This window comes from Ovis canadensis, chromosome 6 (genome assembly GCF_042477335.2).
Source record: "Ovis canadensis isolate MfBH-ARS-UI-01 breed Bighorn chromosome 6, ARS-UI_OviCan_v2, whole genome shotgun sequence".
In the NCBI taxonomy this organism is placed as follows: Eukaryota; Metazoa; Chordata; class Mammalia; order Artiodactyla; family Bovidae; genus Ovis; species Ovis canadensis.
The window spans coordinates 126287331-126306416 of record NC_091250.1 but is presented as its reverse complement, the minus strand read 5'-3'; the positions used below and the strand labels follow the sequence as shown (position 1 = coordinate 126306416).

Here is a 19086-nt window from a genome sequence, read left to right as displayed (position 1 = left end):
ACGTCCCAACCCCTCTTTAAATAACTCTCAGCCTCTGTCCTAAGGCCAGCCTCACCAAACTCTAGCTTACCTGTAAGGAGTTGCACATGTGAATTCCCAGGCATTTTATAAAGTTCTCCAGGGGATACTGAAAGATTCAGTCCTATACACTATTCCACATTCTATACGGCATCAGTTTAAACACTTTGCTGACTTAGTTTAATGAATCCTGGGGTAGAAAATTGGAGCAATTGTTTTTCAGCATGAAAGACTGTGAGATCTGAGAGGGGCTTCCGCAGGTGGACATGGGGAATCAGAGAGATTTGGAAATGTAGAGGGAAGCACCAAGTGTCACTAAGATGTGGGAACAATGCCAGAATGTGCCTGGGAAACACAGTTCATGTTGAAATAGTTGATTCATCTGCTTGCTCTTTAGACCAGCACTTCCCAGCCTTTTTGGCACCAGAGACTGGTTTTGTAGAAGATAATTCTTCCATGGACTGGGGTGGAGGGGTAGTTTTAGGGGGATTCAAGTGCATTCTATTCATTGTGCACTATATTTCTGTTTTTGTTACATCAGCTCTATCTCAGATCATTATGCATTAGATCCTGGAGGTTGGTGACTCCTACTTTAGGCCATAAGGAGGCGGGGGTCATGTGTGAATTGAGCTAGATGGATAGCTCCTAGAACAGTGCCTCACACAGGGGATCTATCACACATCTTGGGACAACCGGTAACTTCCTGGTAGGATATAGATCCCAAAGCAGTAGATCCCCAGACTCCATGGACAGTGGCAATGCATCTAAATGGGGCCTGGGAGGCCCTGTGGGATCCTTCTGCCTCTTTTGTGTCATCATTTCACAGCACCTGCACCTCCACTCTCTGTGCATGCTCCCACCACACTAGACCATCAGTTTCTGGAATGTGCCAAGCTCCCTTGGTCTCACGGTCTGAAGGTACTTTTACCTCTTTGTGAAGTATTCTCACTACATTCTCACTACACTGCACGGCAGCCCACTTCTTCCCAGTCTCAGATCACATCCTTTCCTGACCCAGCTTTCATCCTGCCCTCCTTTTATGCACTTTCAGAAAATATGGCGTGAAATTTTTAGAGAATATTTCAGAGAACATTTATCACAGCACTTCCACATCTGTAAGTTAATATGTTGTGATCCCTCGCTCGTTATCTACTTCTTGAACTAGACTAAAATCTCCATGACATAGAGACTTTGTCTAGGCAACTGTAGCATTCTTAGTGCTTGTCACAATGTCAAAGACATAGTAGGCACTTATTAATTGTTAAATTAATGTTTCAGTAGGTTGTGTGTCAGGGAGTATGATGGCCAATGGGACAAATAAATGCCCCTGCATTTGTGATCATCATTATTGAAATGAATAGTAAAAAAAAAAAAATACTGTAAATTTGGTAGCATAGCAAGGGTTTGTAGTGACATGCATCAGCCACTGTATTCAAAGAACTAGGCATTGATTTTGGTTCAATCAAAAATTTAATATAATCATGTTCCAAGGGCTTCACGTGAGACCTGAAATGAAGGAAGGAGAGGGAGGAAAGAATGGAAAGAGTAACACTGCAATGTACACATTACCGTATATAAAATAGATACCCAGTGGGAGTTTGCTGTGTGATGGAGGGAGTTCAAACCCAGTGCTCTGTGATAACCTAGAGGGATGGGATGGGGTGGGAGGCAAGAAGGAGATTCCAGAGGAAGGGGGCATATGAATAGCTATGGCGGATTCATGTTGATGTATGGCAGAAACCAACACAATATTGTAAAGCAACTATCTTCCAATTAAACATTTTTAAAAAGAAAAAAAAATGTGGCTAAAGAACATTGCCGAGTTGACAGAATTAGATACTCCTACCTCGTCTTCTACAGCATACAGATTCAAAAAAGACAGGAAAATTTAATCCAGAGAATTTTACAGCTGAAATTATGGATGTCGAGATTAGTTGCTGTTCAGTCGCTCAGTCATGTCTGACTCATTGCGATCCCATGGGCTGCAGCACGCCAGGCTTTCCTGTCTTTCACTATCTCCTGGAGTATACTCAGATTCATGTTCATTGAGTTAGCGATGCCCTCCAACCATCTCATCCTCTGTTGATCCCTCCTCTTTCTGCCCTCAATCTTCCCCAGCTTCAGGGTCTGTTCCAATGAGTCTGCTGTTTGGATCAGATGGCCGAAGTACTGGGGCTTCTGCAGAGATTAGCCTTGTTATTAATAAGCAATAACAATGATGTGCACGTGCATATTATGTCTTATAATTCAGTCGTTCCCTTGATCCATGACTGTTGAGATATGACAAGTTACACTAAGGCATCCTCTTTATTTTTTTTTTATTTTTTAATTTTTTTTGTACCAGGGTATCATAATTTTATTTTATTTTATTTTATTTTAAATTTATTTTTTATTTTTATTTTTTAATTTTAAAATCTTTAATTCTTACATGCGTTCCCAAACATGACCCCCCCTCCCACCTCCCTCCCCACAACATCTCTCTGGGTCATCCCCATGCACCAGCCCCAAGCATGCTGCACCCTACGTCAGACATGGACTGGCGATTCAATTCTTACATGATAGTATACATGTTAGAATTCCCATTCTCCCAAATCATCCCACCCTCTCCCTCTCCCTCTGAGTCCAAAAGTCCGTTATACACATCTGTGTCTTTTTTCCTGTCTTGCATACAGGGTCGTCATTGCCATCTTCCTAAATTCCATATATATGTGTTAGTATACTGTATTGGTGTTTTTCTTTCTGGCTTACTTCACTCTGTATAATTGGCTCCAGTTTCATCCATCTCATCAGAACTGATTCAAATGAATTCTTTTTTACGGCTGAGTGATACTCCATTGTGTATATGTACCACAGCTTTCTTATCCATTCATCTGCTGATGGACATCTAGGTTGTTTCCATGTCCTGGCTATTATAAACAGTGCTGCGATGAACATTGGGGTACATGTGTCTCTTTCAATTCTGGTTTCCTCGGTGTGTATGCCCAGCAGTGGGATTGCTGGGTCATAAGGTAGTTCTATTTGCAATTTTTTAAGGAATCTCCACACTGTTCTCCATAGTGGCTGTACTAGTTTGCATTCCCACCAACAGTGTAGGAGGGTTCCCTTTTCTCCACACCCTCTCCAGCATTTATTGCTTGCAGATTTTTGGATCGCAGCCATTCTGACTGGTGTGAAGTGGTACCTCATTGTGGTTTTGATTTGCATTTCTCTAATAATGAGTGATGTTGAGCATCTTTTCATGTGTTTGTTAGCCATCCATATGTCTTCTTTGGAGAAATGTCTATTTAGTTCTTTGGCCCATTTTTTGATTGGGTCGTTTATTTTTCTGGAATTGAGCTGCATAAGTTGCTTGTATATTTTTGAGCTTAGTTGTTTGTCAGTTGCTTCATTTGCTATTATTTTCTCCCATTCCGAAGGCTGTCTTTTCACCTTGCTTATAGTTTCCTTTGTTGTGCAGAAGCTTTTAATTTTAATTAGATCCCATTTGTTTATTTTTCCTTTTATTTCCAGTATTCTGGGAGGTGTATCATAGAGGATCCTGCTGTGATTTATTTCTGAGAGTGTTTTGCCTATATTCTCCTCTAGGAGTTTTATAGTTTCTGATCTTACATTTAGATCTTGAATCCATTTTGAGTTTATTTTTGTGTGCGGTGTTAGAAAGTGATCTAGTTTCATTCTTTTACAAGTGGTTGACCAGTTTTCCCAGCACCACTTGTTAAAGAGATTGTCTTTACTCCATTGTATATTCTTGCCTCCTTTGTCAAAGATAAGGTGTCCATATGTGTGTGGATTTATCTCTGGGCTTTCTATTTTGTTCCATTGATCTATGTGTCTGTCTTTGTGCCAGTACCATACTGTCTTGATGACTGTGGCTTTGTAGTAGAGCCTGAAGTCAGGCAAGTTAATTCTAAAGCAACTAGAAAAGGAAGAGTTGGAGAACCCCAGAGTTAGTAGAAGGAAAGAAATCTTAAAAATTAGGGCAGAAATAAATGCAAAAGAAACAAAAGAGACCATAGCAAAAATCAACAAAGCCAAAAGCTGGTTCTTTGAAAGGATAAATAAAATTGACAAACCATTAGCCAGACTCATCAAGAAGCAAAGAGAGAAAAATCAAATCAATAAAATTAGAAATGAAAATGGAGAGATCACAACAGGCAACACAGAAATACAAAGGATCATAAGAGACTACTATCAGCAGTTGTATGCCAATAAAATGGACAACGTGGAAGAAATGGACAAATTCTTAGAAAAGTACAATTTTCCAAAACTGAACCAGGAAGAAATAAAAAATCTCAACAGACCCATCACAAGCACGGAAATTGAAACGGCAATCAGAAATCTTCCAGCAAACAAAAGCCCAGGTCCAGACGGCTTCACAGCTGAATTCTACCAAAAATTTCGAGAAGAGCTAACACCTATCCTCCTCAAACTCTTCCAGAAAATTGCAGAGGAAGGTAAACTTCCAAACTCATTCTATGAGGCCACCATCACCCTAATACCAAAACCTGACAAAGATGTCACAAAAAAAGAAAACTACAGGCCAATATCACTGATGAACATAGATGCAAAAATCCTCAACAAAATTCTAGCAATCAGAATCCAACAACACATTAAAAAGATCATACACCATGACCAAGTGGGCTTTATCCCAGGGATGCAAGGATTCTTCAATATCCGCAAATCAATCAATGTAATTCACCATATTAACAAACTGAAAAATAAAAACCATATGATTATCTCAATAGATGCAGAGAAGGCCTTTGACAAAATTCAACATCCATTTATGATAAAAACTCTCCAGAAAGCAGGAATAGAAGGAACATACCTCAACATAATAAAAGCTATATATGACAAACCCACAGCAAACATTATCCTCAATGGTGAAAAATTGAAAGCATTTCCCCTAAAGTCAGGAACAAGACAAGGGTGTCCACTTTCACCGCTACTATTCAACATAGTTCTGGAAGTTTTGGCCACAGCAATCAGAACAGAAAAATAAATAAAAGGAATCCAAATTGGAAAAGAAGAAGTAAAAATCTCACTGTTTGCAGATGACATGATCCTCTACATGGAAAACCCTAAAGACTCCACCAGAAAATTACTAGAGCTAATCAATGAATATAGTAAAGTTGCAGGATATAAAATCAACACACAGAAATCCCTTGCATTCCTATACACGAATAATGAGAAAGTAGAAAAAGAAATTAAGGAAACAATTCCATTCACCATTGCAACGAAAAGAATAAAATACTTAGGAATATATCTACCTAAAGAAACTAAAGACCTATATATAGAAAACTATAAAACACTGATGAAAGAAATCAAAGAGGACACTAATAGATGGAGAAATATACCATGTTCATGGATCGGAAGAATCAATATAGTGAAAATGAGTATACTACCCAAAGCAATTTACAAATTCAATGCAATCCCTGTCAAGCTACCAGCCACACTTTTCACAGAACTAGAACAAATAATTTCAAGATTTGTATGGAAATACAAAAAACCTCGAATAGCCAAAGCAATCTTGAGAAAGAAGAATGGAACTGGAGGAATCAACTTGCCTGACTTCAGGCTCTACCGCATCCTCTTTAAAGTGGAGATCTGACACAGATGTGCTCAGCCATTGGCACCTTCTCCTTGAAGTAGAGATCTGACAGGTCATGTTCGGCCATGGGACCTTCTCCATACAGGTTGTGATTCTGGCAAATGGCCTTGAGAAGATCATTTCACCCTACATGTTTATAAAATGTCTTAAATTTAGATTTTTTTTTAATTTTTATTTTTACTTTATTTTGCTTTACAATACTGTATTGGTTTTTAAATGCTATCTGCAAGTGAAGATCACTCTATGTGTATAGGTGTGTTCATGCGTATAGCTTCACAATCTAGTCTTAACATTTCTTCATCATTTAACATTCTGAAATCTTCAAAAATTGGGTGTCATTGAGATGTCCTGTGTCCAGAGCCCCTTATAAACTGAGTGAAGATGTCAGGTTCACCAAGCACTAGCATCAGGAGGGCTCAAACCTCTCTTTCCACTGGCCCCCGCACACTCTGGGGGTGTGAGTGTTCCATTCAGTTTCAAATCCTAGCTTGTGTGTATTGGTGACTCATTACACCTCTCTGGGTCTCAAGTTTATTCATCTATAAAATGCCCATTTCCATCCACAATCACCTTCCACAATTCTGAAATGTGAAAATCTCTGGGATCTAGAAGATTTTTTTTTTCATAAGTTTGGAGCAAAAGCTCTTTTCAGCAGCATAACCTTCCTGAACTGACATGCAGTTATTGAAGTCATCGCTTACCACTCTTAGTCTCAATATTCACAGTGTAAGATGCAGAAATACCAATGTGATTATGCTGGAGATGTTATTTAGTATATAACACCGATATTGTGCCGCTTCTGTACAGCCATAAGGTTTTGAATCTCAGAAACCTGCAGGCCTCAGGAGCTTCACGGGAAGGACTGCGGCCTCTTCCTGAGTGGTGTGTTGCTGGGTATGAAGGAGATGGAATCACTGGCTCATTGTATGAACTCGGAACGTGGTATCCCTTAATTACAAGCTGTGCTTTTATCTCTCAGTCACTAAACCCTAGTATTCCTGCCCTTTCCCTGGCTATCTAGTTGGTTAACATCTGGCTTTGGATCAAGCCTCCTTTTTTTCTTTAGCAAGTGCTGTCTTGGCTGGAGGTTGCCTGAAACCCAGGGAGTTTCTCCTTTGGCTCCAGCTACCTTTGTCAATTCAGGGAAATTCCTGGGTCTAACATCACCATTGTTTCCATAAGATTCCTACATCTACTTCTTTGCTTTTACATGGATGGTTAAGTGAAAGACAGCAGAATAGGAAACTCCAAAATAAATATGAGCGTATTATCTTTGATAAACACTAGCTTTTTAAAGTAGTAGGTAGTTGATTGATCTAATTGCTTATTTAGCAATCATTCTTCTTTCTTTCATTCTATTTTTCATTCACTCATCCATCCATTCTTTTGTTCATACAACTACTTAATAAATGTGACCAACTTTTACTGGCCTTCATTGATTCTGTTTATAAGATGACCACCAAGAACTAATCAGAGACATGGAAAGTCAAATCCATCTATTTATCAGTCTGTTTTTCTTCTGTGTTTGAAGAAAGTACATGGGTGAAAGAATTAAATATTTAACTTTTAGAGATCATTCAGTAAATACTTTACAAAAGGCAGAGGTCATCATTTTATAAATTAGAACATATTACTAGTGACTGCTGGGCCTTACAGTCAATGTATTAAATGCATTACTTGTTTGAATTGTCCACACTTTCTGAAAAGTTAAGACTTTTATCTGCAAGGCTTATAAAGACATCCTGGTTACCAGTCAGTTTCAAACTTAGGTCAGCTTGACTTCACTTGGATTTCCAGTTACATTCCCCTTCTTCCCAAGAATAGAAAGGGCCAGTGGTAAGAGGGATGAACTGTGATCGCTTCACAACTTTGCTGAGGTTCAGTTGAAATGACTTTCAAAATAGAAAGCCTGTTTCAGAGTCTTGGGAAGAAGGTAAACTCTAAGGAGGCAGTGAAAATGCATCTAATTCAGGAATGTATCCTAAATTGCTGCCTTAGTACCTGGGCAAATAAGTCTTTGAATAAATGAGACATGTAGTTGAATATAACAGCAATTGATATTAGTTAAGACAGGAGGAAGGAAAGGGAAGAGGAAGAGGAAGAACTAGAAGAAGGAGGAGGAAGAGATAGGAAGTAGAAAGAAGAGAACCAAACAGAGAGGAGCAAAGGAAGTGAAGACAAGAAGGAAAGGTATCTGTTGCCCCAGTAATTGGGTTTCACTCATCACTCCTGTAAAATTGCTCTCTTTAGATCTTTGTTGATGTCCAGGTCGCCAAACTCATGGCAAAGAGTTTAAGAGGAGTCCCTGAAATACAAATGCCAGTTTGATACAAAATATCTGAGTGATTATGACCTACAGAACCTAAATGATTTCCCAGGGATCCTTGCCTCCTGGTGTCTATGCATTTGTACAATATCCTCACCTTGGGTGTGGCTGGAATGTGGCAAAATCTATGGGTTCTCACTCCATGATTGCATTATATAAGAGTCCACCTTGCTGGAAGATTCATTCTAGATATTTTTCTTCCAGGCCTGATGAAGCAAATGATCATATTGAGGGAACTCATGGCCAGGAATTGTAGGTGGCCTCTAGGAATTGCATGAAATCTCCAGCGAACCATCAGCAAAGAATTGAGTGAGCTTGGAAACCAGAGTCTTCCCCAGATGAGCCTCCTATATGAACACAGTTCAGTAAAGGCTTGGATAAATCCTTGCAAAGTTCCAAGCAAATGGCCCAATTAATCTGTGACTGGACTCCTGACCCACAAAAACTGTGAGATAACAAACTTACATTTTGTTTGAGCTGCTGACGTGTAGAAATATTGTTATGAAGCACAGAAAACTGATATAGTGACTTGAGCTTGGGAGCCAATCTTTCTGTATCTTAGCTTCTTGTTCTCTAAAATGGAAATGACAATAGGATCCACCGTGAAGCACTGTTGTGATGATAATGCGATGTGATGAACAATGTGATGATAATGATATGATGCAGAATAGTACTGCACATAAAGAGTTAGTGAGCTTAGCTATTGTGACATCACTTTGACATGATTCAACATCTCCTTGAAAGTCTTTTCTTCCAAAGGAATAAATATTTATAAACTTTTAAAATTTTATTGATGCCATTATAATATTTATAACATAATATTTAAAATATCAATACTTATTTATAATATTTTGTTCTCTTGGTTTTCCTCCTATTTTCTTTTCATATTTTTAGTCTCATTCACTAACTTCACTTCTCTTTGGTCCTTCATTTGGAATCCTGACTTCTTGTCTGCTCACCTTCAGTGTCCCCTCTGAGTGTTCCAGGAAAAAATAATTGCTTTCCCTTGTATTAATCCCGTGGTGTGCTAAGAGCACTAAGAGCGGACTGCATGCTAAGTCACTTCAGTCACACCCAGCTCTTCACAACCCATCCATGGACTGCAGCCCTCCAGGCTCCTCTGTCCGTGGAATTCTCTGGTCAAGAATACTGGAGTGGGTTGCCATGTCCTCCTCCAGGGGATCTTCCCAACCCAGGGATCAAACCTGCATCTCTTATGTCTTCTGCATTGGAAGACAGGTTCCTTACCACTCACACCTCCTGGAAAGCCCCTCTTGTGAACTAGCTTCCTGCAGACCCTGTTGGAGTGGTTTCTTCTGAAAAGAAATGAGAAATTCCACAAGACAAAAAGATGAATTCGAGCAAAAATAATATTTTAAGCCACCCATATATCCAAAGCATCATGTCAGCACATTTATATTTTGTAATTCATCTGCACAGCTGTCCAATAAGATTAGCAATATTGGCACCAAGACAAGAAGAAAGGGAGACTCAAAGAGGTGAGTGGCAGGGTGAGTAATGGAAAGGGTTTTGGCTTTGGAGACAAACCTGAGTTCAAAACTGGACCCTGCCTCTGGAGAGCTGTGTGACCTTAGACAAGGTCTTTAACCTTTCTGAGCTTATTTTCTGAAGACAAAATGAGGATATTAGTATTCATCTCACACAGCTATGAGAATCAAATAACACATGTGTACGGCAGGAGCTCAATACCTAAGGTTCAGTTTGTCTCAGGCTGCACTATGAGCGCTGGCAGTCATGTTTGGATTTCACACCCTGGACAAAAAGTAGAAGATAGAGAGAGAGATAGGTAAGTAGGTAGACAGATAGCTGAAAATTAAAATAAAACAGAGAACTAAATCTTGATGGAATATATACAATAATACTTGATTTTTCCTGAAGGCTTTCAGGCAGAATGTCACGACAGACTTGAGGGAGCTTTTAAAGCTTCCCTGGTTTATGGAGAGGAAAGCGCGGCTTAAGAAAAACACCTGTGTTCCAGACAGTCCCTGGAGAGTCTATTGCTGCTTACTCTATGCATAGAGAGGCTTCAATCTGAAGACTCTAAGTGCATTTTGAAAGCAAAACTCTTGGCGCTTCAGCCTTTAAACTCTTAAAGTGTGTTCAGAGCCAAATGTCTATCTCAACACTTGAGACTACAGTACTCTGTTTGTCATCGTGTTCAATAGTGCCTTGCCAAAAAAATCTATTTATTCTAGGATTCAGGCATCCCTGGGATTGATGGAGGGCTAATAATAGGAATCTGTATGGAAGAGCGGTTTGAGAGTCCACAGAAAGAATTTATTTTAAGGGGAGACGGAGCTGGAATACGAAGGTAGGGTTAATGGAGAGAAGGTGAATGAACAAAGAATCGAGAGTTCCTGATCTTTACTCCCATCACCTCCTGCTCCCAGCTATGCCCACATTCTGGAGATTTTAGATCTGACAAGAAAATGTGGTAAAAATGAAATCTCACTATGTGGAAAGTGAAAGTGTTAGTCACTCAGTCTTGTTGGAGTCTTTGCCACTCCATGGATTGAAGCTCCTCTGTCCGTGGAATTTTCCAGGCATACTGGAGTCAGTAGCCATTCCCTTCTCCAGGGGATCTTCCCAACCTAGGGGCTAAACCCAGATCTCCTGTATCACAGGTGGATTCTTTACCCTTGAGTGACCAGGGAACCCCTAGGAAGGGAAGACACCCTACCTCACTTCAGCGTGAGATGAAAGGAACCCAGGAGTCGGGTCTAACTATTTTTGAGTGTATCCTGTAAAGACAAAACATGGAACTGAGATAGAAGAGGATCTTAAGCATGTCTCAAACACATGTTGAAGCACTTGGGAGGAATGTGAAGGTGTCTGTATTACCAGAAATTCTTCAGATAGTAGCAAAGATGGTAAAATTTTGAGTGTGTTTTTTTTTTAACTTTTTATTTTATATTGAAGTATAGCTGATTAACAATGTTGTGATAGTTTCAGATGGACAGTAAAGGGACTCAGCCATGCATATATATGTAATCCATTCTCCCCCAAACTCCCCTCCCATCCAGGCTGAAACATAACATTGAGCAGAGTTCTATGTATTACACAGTGGGTCCTTGCCGGTTATCTTTTTTAAATGGAGCAGTGCGTACATGTGGATCCCAAGGAGTTTGGAACATGTTTTTCTATATATAGCTATTGTACATGTCTATAACCGTTTCTATGTAGTATAGAAAGTGTTTTTGTTTCTATAGCAATTAAAAGATATTTGGCTTAGAAACATCCTCAAAACATGCTGACATGTGACCCGTTGAGCCATTTGCAGATATGAGTGCAATTATATCAGGAAGTAAAGTAGAAAGCATGTAGTCATGGCTCCTCACCTTTGTAAATTAGCTAGTTAAGCTGTTCACAGCACAGTCACAAGTCAGGGAAACGCCCTCTTGAGGAGAAGATGCTCCGTGCTTAGTCGCTTCAGTCGTGGCTGACTCTTTGCTACCCTATGGACTATAGCCCTCCAGGCTTCTCTGTGCTTGGGATTCTCCAGGCAAGAATACTGGAATGGGTTGTGGTTTCTTTCTCCAGGGGATCTTTCTGACCCAGGGATCGAACCTGGGTCTCCTGCATTGCAAGCAGATTCTTTACCCTCTGAGCTGTCAGAGGAACTCTGAGGGGGAAGAAGGGACTCCAAAAGCAAGCACTGTAGGAGACCTCACCTTTGGGAGATGGTAGGCGGCTTCTCCAAGAGCTCTCATGTCTGAGCTTTTATGGAAGTGCCTGACAGTGGGAGCCATTTTCCTGTATCAAGTTAGATGGCATCTCATTACTGACTAGACAGGCTCACTGGTTTCTCCAGGCCTGATTCTTACTTTTTTTTTTTTTTTTTTCCCTTTGCCAGATTTGAACCTTGACTCTTACTCATGACTTGAAATTGGTATCTTCTGCACTGGATTCTTTGTTTCTTATGCCCTGACACCTAGGATTTGATTTGGCTTCAGTTCTTGCCTCTGACCTTGATTTCTAGACTGCCCTTGGTATTTGCCTGCAGCTCAATTGAAATGATGATCTCTGGGCCACCTTTTACTGTTTTGGGTCTCCACTGGGAAGTTTAGGGCTTTGATACAAACGTTCAGTCTCAAGGCTATCACTGAAACAGAGGGAAGAGACTGTCCTTCCAATTTATTTCTTCTCTTTAACATACACTGCTATGATTTCTATGTTCATTGAGGTTAATAAGAAACGGTTTGCTAACCCGATTTACAAAACACATGCAAAGTGAAGTAGAGGGCAATGAAATTTTCTTTGAGAATAAAAACCTGAAGGATATCTTTTTTGGCTTTTTGAAATATAATTGCTTTACAATGTTATGTTAGTTTCTGCTGTACAGCAAAGCAAATCAGCTGTTTGTATACACATATCCCCTCCCACTTGGACCTCCCTTCCCCCTCTGCCTCCCACTATCTGGGTCACTACAGAGCACTAAGCTGAGCTCCCTGTGTCTTACAGCAGCTCCCCACTAGCTATCCATTTGACACATGACAGTGCATTCCTCAGGCTTCCCAGGTGGCGCAGGGGTAAAGAATCCACCTGCCAATGCAGGAAATCCAGGCTTGATCCCTGGATTGAGATCCCCTGGAGAAGGAAATGGCCACTCACTCCAGCGTTCTTGCCTGGGAAATCCCATGGCCAAGAGGAGCCTGGTGGGCTACAGTCCACAGAGTCACAAAAGAGTTGGACAAAACTTAGTAACGAAGAAACAAGTATATTACTCAGTCACAAAGAGGAACATAATTGAGTCAGTTGAAGTAATGTGGATGAACTTGGAGGCTGTCATACACAGTGAAGTAAGCCAGAAAGAGAAAAATAAATATTGCATATTAATGTATATGTTTGGAATCTAGAAAAAAAAGTACTGACAAACCTGTTTGCAGGGCAGAAATAGAGGCAGAGATGTACAGAACGCACTTGTGGACACAGTAAGGGAAGGAGGGTGGGGAGACAAATTGAGAGAGTGGCACTGACATATATGTATGACCATCTGAAGGGTAATTCCATTAGTGAAATGTTATCACCGTACCTTCCAAAAGGGGAGAGATCTGATTAGATTTAAAGGCAGAAGGAACCAAGCAAGTGTAGGAGAAACTGAAAAGAATGTGGGAGAACCTTCTGTCATGAAGCAAACTGCTACCTACCTGGTTATCTATTGTAGCATTTCATTCCCTAGGATCGTTGACTGATGCACAAAAAATACATCAAAATCCATAAAGCAATAAATACCTTTTTTTATGAACAAATGTATTTATTGGCCAGTTATAAGTGCCAAATAATTGATACTTTTGAACTGTGGTGTTGGAGAAGACTCTTGAAGAGTCCCTTGGACTGCAAAGAGATCCAACCAGTCCATCCTAAAGGAGATCAGTCCTGAAAGTTCATTGAAAGGACTGATGCTGAAGCTGAAGGTCTGATATTTTGGCCACCTGATGCGAAGATCTGACTCATTTGAAAAGATCCTGATGCTGGGAAAGATTGAGGGCAGGAGGAGAAGGGGACGACAGAGGATGAGATGGTTGGATGGCATCATTGACTCAATGGACATGGGTTTGGGTGGACTCCGGGAGCTGGTGATGGACAGGGAGGCCTGGCATGCTTTGGTTCATGGGGTCACAAAGAGTCGGACATGACTGAGAGAATAAAGTGAACTGAACTGAACCAATTTCAATAGTATCTGGGATCTTCAGTATTCCCATATGAATAGCAGTAACAGATATTTATAAACACGTCTAAGAGCCTGAAAAGCTATCAAAGTAGTATTATGAATAGTCATAGTAAACACACACACACACACACACACACAAAAAAAAAAAAAACAAACCAGGATTTCCAGTGAATCATAGAGCACTTTAAAGAAGACTAAAGACCAAAGGGAATTTGCAAGAGCTCATATTTCACTTCCAAGTCTCCAAGGACCACCAGTAATCCTCAGTCCATTTCAAGTTATTTCCTCTACTGTTAACTTTTCTGCTTTCTATAAAAACACTCTCCTCCTTCATCTACTATACTTATTGGGATGGATTTATGTCTCAGCAAATTAGGTGGGGTTGGTGTCTGGCTCACATGCCTTCACTCCCTTTTTAGGAAAGCTGGTAACCTGGGAAACACCTGTTAGTTGTGATTTTAAAGGGTATTTTAAATAGGTGGCCACGGTGACATCAGGAGCTCTGTAAGAGAGGTTATAACATTCCTGTCTCCTGATCATCACCCACAGACTATAAACATTTTTCCATACTAAGCTAATAGTTTTTTTCTTTTCTTTTTTTAAGTGCAAAGCATTTTCTCTGGCGAGGACTCTTTAGAGATTGAGTTGAGCTTCCCCAAAGCAGATGTTCAATTCTTTCGGAGGGAAAAGGATATGCCCTAGAGACTTACAAAGTTGGAATTAACAAAATAAACCATTTAATCCAATGAATTTCTTGTTCTAATAAGGAAAGTGAGGCTCACAAACACAGTCATATATATATATGCATATATATACATCATTCATATTGAAAATGAGTTTGAAAATGACATGTATCAGCTGCCATCATGGTGATAAGAAAATCATTCTTATGGTTTATTTTTTAGATTGATTCTCAGAGTGTTTCATGCTAGCATTTTTCACCTCTGCTGGCCTGGTACATCTCACCCCCACATGCACTTACATATATTACTTATCAAATAAAAGTTTCATTTATTTGGTATGTGTCTGCTCAAAATAAATTCTTATGACTACAATGTTTCATTTTTGGAGAAAATTTTGTCTTGTTTCAACATGTGCTGTAGTACATTGCTTGTTTGCCTTTCTGCCAAGTCAAAACAACTGTGTGTTTCCATAAACCCTCCCTCTGGTTCAAAGACAATTCCCCCCCACCCACTTCTTCATCCCCTATTTTCCCCCTTCCCACCTTTGCACTGCCATCCACGAGCTTCTTCTCTCTGGTGCACCAAGCATGCTCTCTTCATGCCAACAGAGAGAGGGGCACTTTAAAATTGTTTTTCTGCAAAGACATATTTTCTTGCTTGCATTCTGAGAAAAAATGTGGATCAATATTTTTCTTTTCTAAATTCAAAGAAAAAAAAAACCGCATTACCATGACATTTCCAGTATTCATATCATAAATAAACATCATCATTTCCTCACAGGCCCGCAGCTGTAATTCAAGATGTTTCTGCTTAACCACATCTTGCCTGCTACAATGTAAGCTGGATGGCTCAGTTGATTTGATATTATCCTACCAATTGCATGTGACCAAAAAGATGAGGAAGGAAGCTAGAATTTATTGAGGTTAGTTTATATGTCATGTGTATTTCCCCCTGCTACATATCAATATTCAATTGTTCCAGCACCATGTATGGAAGACTCCCATTCCCTATTGGTATTTTTATGTGGTATTTTTGTCAAATTTCAGTTGCTATTATATATATATATATTTTTTTCTATATATGAATCATGTGCATACATATATACAAATATATGTTATTTCTAGAATCTGTATATTTCTGTCCATTTATTAGAACTTCAATTTTTCTATTTTTTCAATACACAGACATGTGTATTTTGCTAGTTTCATATTTTTGCATGCTATATTAAATGATATTGCATTTTAATTTTAATTTCTAATTTCTCATTCAGTTCAGTCGCTCAGTTGTGTCTGACTCTTTGCGACCCCATGAATCGCAAAACACCAGGCCTCCCTGTCCATCACCATCTCCCAGAGCTCACTCAGACTCACATCCATCGAATCAATGATACCATCCAGCCATCTCATCCTCTGTCGTCCCCTTCTCCTCCTGCCCCTAATCCCTCCCAGCATCAGAGTCTTTTCCAATGAGTCAACTCTTTGCATGAGGTGGCCAAAGTACTGGAGTTTCAGCTTAACATCATTCCTTCCAAAGAAATCCCAGGGCTGATCTCCTTCAGAATGGACTGGTTGGATCTCCTTGCAGTCCAAGGGACTTTTCAAGAGTCTTCTCCAACACCACAGTTCAAAAGCATCAATTCTTCGGCACTCAGCTTTCTTCACAGTCCAACTCCCACATCTATACATGACCACTGGAATAACCATAGCCTTGACTAGATGGACCTTAGTCGGCAAAGTAATGTCTCTGCTTTTGAATATTCTATCTAGGTTGGTCATAACTTTTCTTCCAAGGAGTAAGCATCTTTTAATTTCATGGTTGCAGTCACCATCTGCAGTGATCCTGGAGCCCCCCAAAATAAAGTCTGACACTGTTTCCACTGTTTCCCCATCTGTTTCCCATGAAGTGATGGGACCAGATGCCATGATCTTTGTTTTCTGAATGTTGAGCGTTAAGCCAACTTTTTCACTCTCCACTTTCAATTTCATCAAGAAGCTTCTTAGTTCCTCTTCACTTTCTGCTATAAGGGTGGTGTCATCTGCATATCTGAGGTTATTGATATTTCTCCCGGCAGTCTTGATTCCAGCTTGTGCATCTTCCAGCCCAGTGTTTCTCATGATGTACTCTGCATATAAGTTAAATAAGCAGGGTGACAATATACAGCCTTGAGGTACTCCTTTTCCTATTTGGAACCAATCTGTTGTTCCATGTCCAGTTCTAACTGCTGCTTCTTGACCTGTATACAAATTTCTCAAGAGGCAAGTTACTAGTACATAAAAGCAAAAGTAATCATTACTATAAGAACATTGTTCATTATTTTAGATGACATTGCTAAAATTCCTTATCACTTGTAGTAACTCTTGCAGATTCCTTTAGATTTTCTATACATATGGTATATCTTCTTCTGCAGATATTGACTCTTTACCTTTTCCTTTCCAGGTTGTGAGACATTTCTTTTCTCCCAATACAATGTTGAAGTAAAATGATGAGACTGGACATAAACCTTTGCTACTGACCTTGGTGTGCATGGGGGAAGGGATCAGTATTTCAGTGTTACTTATGTTTACGGGACATTTTCTGAAATATGTCATTCATCAGATTGAGGAAGTTCCTTTTTATTTCTATGTAGCTGATTTTTTTGTTTGTTTGTTTTAATTATGTAGGGTGTGGAATTTTATCCAAAGGCTTTCTTCCCCATCAATGACTTACTTCCTGATCATTCATGATCAGGAAATGATAATGTTGATTTTTTCTTTTATACAATTGATATTGTAAATAAGAGTTTTCTTGTTGGTTTTTCAAATGTTAAACCAACCTTACCTTACAGGACAAACCAAACTTGATCATGTGTCATTATATTCTTAAATGTTGCTGGATTTATTTCCTGATATTTTGTTATATATGTTTTAGAACAGCTTTACTGAAGTACAAGTGAGGAAAAAATATACATGTATATATTTAAGTTATACAGCTTAATGCTTGATATACTTATTTGGGAAATTTTAATATTGTGAATTCAATGCTTTTTATTAGTAATAGAGATATTCACATTTTCTATTTCTTAAATCAGTTATGGTAATTTATGTCGTTCAAAGAACCCATCACTTCATTAATATTGATTAACTGGCATCACTTTCTTCATTATATTCTTTTATTATCATTTTAATGTAACAGAACTATACTGAATTTCCTTTAATTTCTGATACTGATAATTTGTTTCTTCTCCTTTTGCCCCCTTCATTAGTCTGAATAGTCTAGCCAGAATTTAATCATGTATTGGTATTTCCAATAGAATAACTTTGATCTCATTCATTTTCTCTATGACTTGTTAGTTTACTGTTGTTGAAGATGTGCTTCTAAATATGAAAGTATTTTCCAATATTTTAGGGTCTCTAAGTCCCTTAGACTGAAAGGAGATCCAGCCAGTCCATACTAAAGAAAATCAGTCCTGAATATTCATTGGAAGGACTGATGCTGAAGCTGAAACTCCAATATTTTGGCCACATGATGCAAATAACTGACTTATTGGAAAAGACCCTGATGCTGGGAAAGAATGAAGGTGGGAGGAGAAGGGGATGACAGAGGATGAGATGGTTGAATGGCATCTCCAACTCAATGGACATGAGTTTGAGTAAACTCTGGGAGTTGGTGATGGACAAGGAAGCCTGGTGTGCTTCAGTCCATGGGATCACAAAGAGTTGGACGTGACTGAGCGACTGAACTGAACTGAACTGAGGCTATTTTATATTAATACATAATATATAAGGAATATGTCATATATTAAATAGGAAAAAATCATCATTTTGCTTCATTTTATCAGGAAAAATAGCAATTATTACGTTTCAATAATTTATATTTTGCTTTCAATACACTCTTGTCAATCAGATCTAAACTATGCCACTTGGGCACCCAGAGAATGTTTCTTTAGAAACATTTCTTCATGAAAGAAACATCAGGAAGAAACATTTCTTCCTGATCACACATGATCAGGAAACAATAATGTTGATTTTCTCCTTTATACAATTGCTATTGTAAATAAGAGGTTTTTTTTAAAAATGTTAGATCAACCTTACATTTACAGGAGAAACCAAATGTGATCATGTGTTATCATGTTCTTATATGTTGCTGGATCTGTATGTCCTGTGATGTTATGACAGTATCACAAATTACCAACTCAGGCATGCTTCTCATATTTGTAATTCTGTAAAGCTTAGGGATGGGTTTGAGTCCAATTTACAACACTAGCTAGCTCAGTAATCTTAGAAACATTATTTTACCTTTTCAGTGTCTTAACATTCTCTTCTGTAAAATGACAATAATAATGATTCATGCCTTATAGATATGCTGTGAAAATTCTATGTGCAAGTAAGTATAATATATTAATAAGAGATTGTCAAACTAAGTACCACGTACTAAGTACTACACCTATGTTGACTTTATTACCATTATTGTTATTATTATGGCTAATCCCTTACCTGGGTTTTGACATCACTCTTACTTCCTTGGCTCTTTTATTCGAAATCATCCTTTGCCTTGATGAAATAAGGTCAGATCTCTCCCTTAACCATGGGTATCTCTGGCTATTTCCCAGTCTGACTCCTTTCTACATTACATGATCATCATTCTTTCACTTGTGTGCTGCTTTTCTCCACCTCCCTGGACCTTACTCCCAGTTGTTTACCCATTAATCCAAAATATTCAGTCTTATCCTCTTAGAATCTAGTGTTCTTTTTTGGTTTTGTTTCCTTATTCAAATATTTTC

The 19086-nt window shown here is 39.0% G+C and overlaps 1 long non-coding RNA gene across 1 annotated transcript; it reads right to left on the bottom strand.

Annotated features, from left to right (window-relative positions):
- Positions 1-1469: 1469 nt before the first annotated feature.
- LOC138442732 (uncharacterized) lies at positions 1470-18963 on the bottom strand. The gene is made up of 5 exons (XR_011257865.1): positions 18800-18963; positions 14870-15024; positions 9201-9268; positions 8418-8525; positions 1470-2196 (listed from the first exon to the last, which is right to left on the bottom strand). It is a non-coding gene; the product is annotated as an uncharacterized lncRNA (long non-coding RNA).
- Between the last annotated feature and the right edge of the window lie 123 nt (positions 18964-19086).